This window comes from Phyllostomus hastatus, unplaced genomic scaffold (assembly GCF_019186645.2).
Source record: "Phyllostomus hastatus isolate PE091 unplaced genomic scaffold, TTU_PhHast_1.1 phas_scaffold_317, whole genome shotgun sequence".
Lineage (NCBI taxonomy): Eukaryota > Metazoa > Chordata > Mammalia > Chiroptera > Phyllostomidae > Phyllostomus > Phyllostomus hastatus.
This window is the reverse complement of record NW_025334023.1, coordinates 10,784,517-10,794,118: the sequence shown is the minus strand read 5'-3', so window position 1 is coordinate 10,794,118 and position 9,602 is coordinate 10,784,517.

Sequence of the window (9,602 nt, the reverse complement as noted above, 5' to 3'; positions counted from 1 at the left end):
GTAGAGATAGTAACCTAAATCTAGGCTAAAAAAAAAAAAAGAAAGAAAGGAAAGGAAAGGAAAAGTAATAATTAGATAAAATTTGTTTCAATTAGGCTGCCAGGCTCTGCAGAGATACTTTGTTGTTCCCCGAGTAACTGTTAAGAAATAAATGAAGCAATTTCTTTATTCGTTACATATAACATAGGATTTGTATTTCTTTTTGTTTGGTTTTGTTTTATTTGAGGTTTCTTGCAGCTATATTGAAATATAACTGATATCTAATAAACTGCACATAAAGTATACAAGAAGATTATTTTGATACATGTATCTTTCATCTTAACGTCATACTGCATATATGAATGAGAAATAAAGCCAGGGAGGAGAGCTTGCCTTTTCTCATGTGAAGCTAAGAAATATTGATGGATACTATTTATTGATCTCAATAATTTCGTACCTTTGTTGGTAGTTAATAAGCAGTTAAAATCTTGGAACTTTCTGAATTCCTGTTTTCTGGAGTGAGATAGATGTCTGGGGTGAGATAGTTCTCTAACAGTTTTCCTTATAATTTTAAAGGTGAATTTAGTTATTAAACTTTGAGTTATAGAACATATCTGCCTGTCATTTTTAACATTATTTTAACAACCAAGTGCACTTCTAAAAACAAAAGTTTTCAAAGCTCTGATTTGGCTTCTATTTGTAATCCTCCAAAGGTTACACAGAGTAAACAATATATGCTATTTATATTAGCATATAAATCAACAAATCTATGTACCCATAAAGGATGTGGAAAACTCAAGAGCGAGGTAGTAATCTTATTTGAATCATATGCTATGCTACAAGAATATTTTTCTTTATATCCTCAGAACAGGTAGCAAACTAAGATAATCAGTATTTTTAAATATACAAATAAATGCATGAAACTTCTCCCATGATTATTTCAGTGCCAGTTCTTTCACCAAAATATGCACCTAATGCCCTCTATGCACCAACATTAAGCCTCATTTACCAGCCCAGCTCTGTTATTTGTAGTGGTGAACCTGATAGGCCCTTGGTCCAGCCTTCGTGAAATTTAAAGCCCAATTTATAATTATAATCTCATGGAGTAATATGAAAAAGTACTATACCTGACTAGGAAACAGTAGGTATTCCAGAACTATTTTCAAAAATTAAACCCATCAATTATTGTGTTTCTGAAGAATACAAAACCTTTCCATTATTTTGGGGAAATCACTACACTTCTCCCTTGGTTCACAGAGTGTTTGCAAGGGAATAGTTGATTTCTGAAAAAACAAAACAAACAACAAAAATTCTCATCTAGGCAATCATTTACCCTTCTGATGTAAATTTTTAATGTCGTTGGAAAGACTAAAATGTGTATACTAAACATAGAAACTAAAAAGGAAATAAGGAAACAAGAATTAAAAAGCAATCCCTTTGATAAGTTATGTGAGTTTCTAATCACTGGGTTGTACACCTGAAACAAATATAATATTGTACATCAACTATAATAAAAAAATATGTACAACCGACCCCAATGAAATAGCAAAAATTAAAAAAGACTTCTTCAGTTATTGTTTTACAAACAAAGCAATCCTTTTGAAAACAGGTAGTTAACTAGCACTGCCGGCAGGTGGAAAATTTGCTTCAATATGTGAATCCCCTTTATATATGAATCCAGTGTGTGTAAATAATGTGCAAGAATAGTGTTTACATCATTCTTCCACATGTGTCATATATATGTCTTACATATGTAATACACCTATTACATATGTAAAATATATGTATATATAGGGTGGGGCAAAAGTAGGTTTACAATTGTATGTGAAAGAGTTTATTCTTGCATTCTTATTTATTAATTATTGTATTTCAATATGATAACTAAACCTACTTTTTCTCCACCTTGTATATTTACACTATATACAATAAATGTATATATAATATTTATATTGTACTATATATATGTTATTTTATGTATATATAATAGATATATATTCTTATTATAAACATGAACAATGTTAACCATTTAAATATTCTTTATTGTTTACACATTTTTTAAAAATTCATTTTTAGAGAGAGGGGAAGAGAAGGGTAAAGAGAGGGAGAGAAACATAGATCTGTTGCTTCCCACATGGCCCCAACTGGGGGACCTGGCCTGCAACCCAGGCATGTGTACTGACTGGGAATCGAACTGGCGACCTTTCAGATAGCAGGCTGATACTCAATCCACTGAGCCACACCAGCCAGGGCTACACACATTTTATAATTCAAATATAAGTATGCTAAAGAATTCAAATACAAGTATAAATTTCTTTTTCCTTCACAATTTTATAGACAAAAGATCCATTCTTACCATAGACCTCAGCAACCTCAGCATACAATTATTTTTCTTATTAAGTCAAGACCTTTTACCTTTTCATTTAAAGGAAAAACTTTAGATTCTCTTTGGCATAGCCAATTGCCAGCATCATTACTCTTGAGCTTTGGGGATATTTTTAAGTAAAATAAGGGTTACATGAACACCATCAGTCCTTTGTTGAATTAGGTTAGGTAATAACAAATAAAAGTATCTCTGATTCTATTTTGTTAGTTTAGTTTGTTAGATTCAGAATGATAGATACAGAGAACAGGCTGACAGCTGTCAGAGGGGAGGAGGGTTGGTAGGCTGGGTGAAAAAGGTGAAGGAATTAAGTAAAAAGACAACAGCAAAAAAATAAAACTCATAGACACAGACAACAGTATGGTGATTGCCAGAGGGAAAGGGAGGTGAGGGAAGGTACAAGAGGGTAAAAGGGAATAAATGGTGACAGAAGGTGACTTTGGGTAGTGAACACACAAAACAATACACAGATGGCATATTATAGAATTGTACTCTTGAAACCTTTATAATTCTTATTAACCATTGTCACCCCAATAAATTCAATAAAAACTTTTTAACAAGTATTTCTGATTATTTGAAGTGAATATATCATTTTTTAAATACAACAATCATCAGCCTTGAAATACATTTAGCAGCCTGACATTCATTCTTCACGTCAAAGAACTTAGAGGCCCAGTTTCCTACCCTCTCTATTCTACAGCCAGAGCCATCAAGATCCTCCCGTTTTTAAAGATCTGCTGAAAAAACAAACCCTTCCATGGGTTCCCACTGCAACCAGGATCAAGTCTGTAATCCTACAAGGTCCCACTTACTGTGGTCCTTGTTTATCTCTGAACCCCAGGAAGCCAGTCTGCCCTGATTCTCTATATTCCAGCCACAAAAGCCCAGCTCTAAGCCTCCACCTTTGCAAGGGCTGTAGCAATGCCATTCCCTCTGCTTGTATCGTTCGCCTCAGCTTCCCTCCCAGCATACACACTGCTACTGTCACTTTCCAAAAGAGGCCTTCTCACTCTCCACACTGGATTAAGGACTCCTGGTTTTCATCTTTGAAAAAGCTTAGCAGAAATCATATCTCTTTGTCATAAGGTTGTTTAGGCATCCTTAGCCATTCCCCTTTAAGGTATATTTGGGTTGTGTACAGTGCTGATTATCATAGACAATGACTCAATTAACACCCTTCTATATTATCCATATACTACAACAGATGCTGTCAGTGCTGCGTGGATATTCCCTTGGCCCTCACTGTTTCTTTACCCTCAGGATCTCTTTCTACTTCGAGCACCTGTGACTTGACCTTCGGCTTTCTCAGTAGGAGGAGAGAGCTTGGTCCATCCATGGGCAGGGCATTAACCCAGAAGATCACCATCCTGTGATGGATGGGAATTTGTGAATTCTTACCACAACTTCCTTGGGTAAGACACCTTTAAGGCAAATTCTATATAAGCTGCTGAGAAGGATTGAGCCCCAGTTGCCCACAGTTGTAATCTGTTAATTAATCTTCCACTCTGTATTGACTTCACTGCCCTTCCCTGTCTGATTTCCTCACTTCCTTATTGATTCTGGGGTCGCTGTTCCAATTAACCACTTATTCTCATATCCTTATCTCATGGACTGTTTCGGGAATAACATAACCCAAAATATTATCATATATTTGCTTACTTAGATTTATTTGATAATTACTAAAGTAGAATTAAGAGTTAAATGTTTTAAATTTTTATCTCTAATGCCAAATGTCTCTCCAAAAATGTTGGTGTAAGGAATGCCTATTTAGCAAAGATCATTTAAATTTTTGAATATTTTAAACATATAACTTATTTTGTTTCATACCAGATGTGAGACACACTGCTAGCAGTGAGCACCTGTTTGTCAAATTATTTACTAGGGTCTTTTGATAGCTTGTCAAGACAGCAGAGGCTTTGGATCAGGTAAACAAACCCAGATCCCACACCTTACTGATTAACTTACTTGTTAATCTTACTTGTTAACTATGTGACTGTAACAGGTCATTTTCTTTATGTGTAAAACAAGCAACAATAATAATAGTAATTTCACAGATTACTTGAGGATTAAATGAGATGATACATTAAAAAAAACTTAATATAGTGCCTGGCAAATACTATTAAGAGCCCAATAAATGGTAATTATTTTTACCATAAAGAACGATGGCATTTCATATTTATGCCTATGGTATTAAGCACACTATCTGCGACCAAGAAAATGCTTAAATGTTCATTGAATTACCTAAACTACACTAGGAAAGAAAGAAGCAACGTTTCCTGAAAACTAGAAAATACTCTAGAAACATGGTGCTACCAATTCCCCACCTAACAACCCATGACTAGTCTAAAGCCTCACCTTTTTTCAGAGAATAGTTGGCTAAATGGCTGTTACCCTTCCTGTTCTTATCAAAATCAATATTTGGGGGCCTTTTTAGACTTTACCCTCCAAGCTCTTTAAGTCCATTCTAATTGGAGATTACTGGAGTGTGAACTCCAGTTTCTGTGCCCGTTCTGATTGTAGCTGCCCCACTGAGCTCTCAGGAGCCCCTGCTTCAGTATGGAGTCCTCCTGCCTACCCTCCTGAGTCAGATGCTGTTAGGCCCTAGTTTTGTGCCACAGGTCATTTAGATTGGGCAGTAGATGAGTGGATAAACAGGCAGTTAGACTGGGGTCAAAAGGATAGAGTTTTGTCTTGACTTTTTAAGACGGTCCAAATTTCAAATATCCAGATAACCAAAGCTGATTTTTGTGAATTGTTATACTTTTTATATAAATTTCCTATCATCAAATTACTCATTCCTTTAGATTTTTATTGAATACTTGTATGAAATAAGCAAGTTACAATACTGAACAAGATAGACTTGATCCTCATCCTCACAGAGCTTATAATCTTATGATTACATAAATCACTAGATATGGGTTAATTTTTATGCTTTGCATGACTTTCATATAAATAAATTCACAAATTGGGAAAAAGTTTCCAAAGTTCATGACCGTATTTTTCATTTTAAAGAAAAATTTTATTGTGTTTTTTACATTACCATTTCCTTATAGCCCCTCCCCTCTGCAATCACCACACTGTTGTCCATGTCCATGAGTCCTTTTTCTTTTTGCTCAATCCCTCCACCCCCAACCTCATCCCCTGCAATAGCTCTCATCCTGCTTTCTCTCTATGAGTCTGTCTCTATTTTGCTTGTTAGTTCAGTTTGTTCATTAGATTCCACATATGAGTGAAATCATGTATGGTATTTGTCTTTCCCTGACTGGCTTATTTCACTTAGTATAATGTTCTCCAGGTTGATCCATACTGTCACGAGGGTAACATTTTCTTTTTTCTGTGGCCCAGTAGTATTCTACTGTGTAAATGTCCCATAATTATTTTATCCACTCATCTACTGATGGACCCTTGGGCTGCTTTCGTATCTTGGAGATTGTAAATACTGCTGCAGTGAACATAGGGGTGCTTATGTTCTTTTGAAATAGTGTTTTGAGTTTCTTTGGATATATTCCCAGAAGTGGGATTGCTGGATCAAAAGTCAGATCCATTTTTAATTTTTTGAGGAAATTCATACTGTTTTCCACAGTGGCTGCACCAGTCTGAATTAAATCATAACAGCTTCAGAGGAAGATATTCTCATCTTCATTTTAAGAAGATCTGAGACTCAGAGAGGCTAAATGTCTTGCCAAAATCTACCACTAACAAATGCCATTGCTAAAATTAGATCCCAGTGTTGTCTAATTTTCCATCCCAAGCTCTTTCTCTAAGTCCATTCTACCCCAAATCAAGGAAACAACTATTAAGCCAAATAAGTATTAGTGAATATTATATTTATTTGTTGAATATTCAATAATATGTTATGTGATATGGGTGGGCTACAAAAGAACACAGTTCTTAAATTCAAGGGGCTTAAATCTGTGACACAAAATAACATGAACTAAGCTAAGTGATTCCAATTATAATGCGTTCCCACAACATATACATAAATTTGGTCTTGAGTGGTTCAAAACAGTTTCGTAGAAAATACATAAGATGCCCTAAACTCTCCCAGGCATGTATATTTTTCATGCCATTAATTGATATCTCTGATCACATTGTATTCAGTGAGTTTTCTTGCCTTGCTTCCATCCAAGAATGTGAGCTCCATGAGGTCAGGAGCCACATTCTCATTTCATTCACCTTTGTGTCCCCACACTCCAACACAGTGCTTACCACATCACAGATGCTAGGAGTCTGAGAAAAGTTGAATTAAATTGAGATGGGTTCTTGAGACTTGGGTATGGAAGGATGATTTAATATTAATAAGGAAAGCACAACAGATGAGGGCGATAATGAGGGCAAAAGTGAGGAAGTAAGATGAAATATGGCGACTGTGGTAGAAATAATCTGAACAGAGCAGAAGTTTGAAAAACTGAGTGTCACAGCTGTTTCAGTGTTCATGAGGCCACCTATGACTTGGAAAGGGGGATCTTTTAATCCCAAAACTAACCTGAGATTATAGACCCTACAAGGGAAAATGGGAAAATGTAGTCATGACCATCATGAAAACAGAAGCAGTGGAAGCCCTGGAGAAACTTGCAAAATCCACATGATTTCCCAGCAAGAGCTGGGACCCAGACACCCCTAAGCAGCCAGCCCAGAGGAATCACACTACAGTAATTACATCATCAGTGTTGCTAGCTGGCATTCCAGGGCTGAGTTAATGGTCCCATGTTTTCATCTGATCAAAGTATAAGTCTAGGTGAGGCCCATGAAAACAGCTGTGAGCATGAAGGGTAGCCAATAAAAGGCTCTTCTGTTATTCTAATCTTCCCCCTGCCTCTTCTTCCACCCTTCCCACTAGAATGTTAAGGACTCCTCTCGCTGGCTGAGTTGCACAGTTCTTTAGCCAACTAGAGCAAATCAAGAAGAGACTCAAAGGACAAGAGAAAAACAAAGTCAGAGTTACATTGTCTCACACTGTAAAGGCTCAATTTTGAGAAGCTGAGGGGAGGGTCTTCTACATTTTAGAGCCATTTAGCACAGGTTTCAAGTACAAGAAGACCTCAGATCCTGGCTGCTATTTTGTGTTAGATTCATAGATGGTAAGGAAAGGTCTTGTCATAAATATTAATCCTAAATGAAGCATATGCAATCCTAGAGCTACCTGCACCAGAGGGAGAAGATTGATTCAAGACAAGCAGCCTCAAAATATGGAAGCTGTCCCAGCTTACAGAGGCTCTTCAAGGTCTAAGAATAAAGAGAAAGACCTAAACTACAGCATGGATATATCTTTGCACCTAGAGGACTGGGAAGAAAACATTCTGGGATTGTTTTAAAAAGGCCAAACTCCTTACTTGGGTAATTTGTTTGCTCTTGCCTGAAACTTACCAGTTTATTTACAAAGCACTTTCACCCCAAATCATTGACTTGATCACAACAACCATGTGAGATCATTATATCCCAGTTTACAGTTGAGGGTTTAGATGTTCAAAGAGATTAAAAATATTTAAAGAGGTCACCTAGGAGGAAGTTGCAGGATTGGGACCAGGTTGTCCCTTGCCTGGTCCCACAAGGTATTTTTTCCACTAAACTAGTAATTCAAAAGTGACTTTATGGTTTTTACTCTTACTCGAAGAATACAGCCTCAGCTCTTTCATCTTGCTAATAACTCAGAAAACTTATACTGAGTCTCATTATGGAATGGGCTTTAGGTTGGATGACAGGAAGACAATGATAAATAAGTTATAGACTTTACCCTCAAGGCCCCAGAGTCTAGCTGAGGAGGCAGACATGTAAACAATTAATGTATTGCAGTGTGGTAAGTCTATAATTCAACTAAGAATTGAAAATAGAGTTGAATAAAGAAAGATCGACACTACTTGGAGTGACTGGAGAATAGTGTCCCATAAAAAGTGATGATTAAGTTAAAACTTGAGATATAAGTAGGAGTGTGCTTCATGAACAAGGGGAAAACCCATTCTGAACAGAACAAACAGCTCATGCAAAGGCATGGAGGTGTGAAACAAAAAGACTACAATGTAATCATCATATGTTAATGAGTACAAGATGCACTTCCAGGTGTAGCTCCTTCAATCAGCAGTGTCCCCCTTTGCAGTTTGCATCAGATACCTCATTCATTCATTTTCTCATTCTTTAGCAAATATTTATTGAGCCTCTACTAATGGTGAACTCTGTTCTAAGTGCTGGAGATACAACAAAACGAGCACAATCCCTGCCCTTAAGGAGCCTACATTCTAATGGGAGGAAGCAGGCAACAAAAAAATAGTGTGTTGGGGGGGTGATAAAGTTATGTAAACAGGAAGTGGCTACCATAGCATAAAGCCTCAGTGATAAAAATACATTATTTAGGATTTGTTTGGCTGCACATAACAGAAAAACCCAATATAACAGAGACTTGCACAATATAGAGTTTATTTCTCATGCAAGCAGACAGCCCTATCTGCAAACAGGTAGTCCAGGGCTTTCATAGTAAGTTATCAGTTGTCAGAGACCTAGGCCCCTTCTCACAATCTATTCCACCATCTCTAGGGTGTGACTTTAAGTCTCGTGTTCCAAGACAGACGCTGGAGCTCCAGAAATCACATCATTGTCTAGACAGCAGGATGGAGGAATAGAAAAGGGTAGACCCCGTTCCTATTTAAGAGATATAAGAAGGACTATATATCATTTCTATTGCTGTGGCCCTGCCTAGCTACAAGAAAACTTGAAAAAAACAGATTTTTAGCTGTGTAGCAATGAACTCAGGTAAAAATGAGCATTCTGCTTCCAAATAAGGGGAAAATAAATATTAGGAAGTGTAATAGTCAAGATTGGAAACAATTGGTCCTCTGAAAGCTAAGGAATGTTTATTTACAGATTTATAAAAGTGAAGATCAGCCCTGGCCATGTCGCTCAGTTGGTTAGAGTGTCGTCCTGATAGGCCAAGGCATATCAACCACTGAATGCCTAAATAAGTGGAACAACAAACAGATGTTTTTCTCTCTGTGTCTTTCCCTTCCTGTCTTTCTCTCTCTCTCCCTCCCTCTCTAAAAATCAGTTTTAAAAAAATTAGCCCTGGCTGGTGTGGCTCAGTGGATTGAGCATCGGCCTCCAAAACAAAAGGTCGCCCATTCAATTCTCATTCAGGGTCCATGCCTGGGTTGTGGGCCAGGTCCCCAGTTGCGGTCATGTGAGAGGCAACTGGCAGCTGATTGTTTCTCTCCCTCTCTGTCTCCCCCACTTCCCCTCTCTCTAAAAATAAATA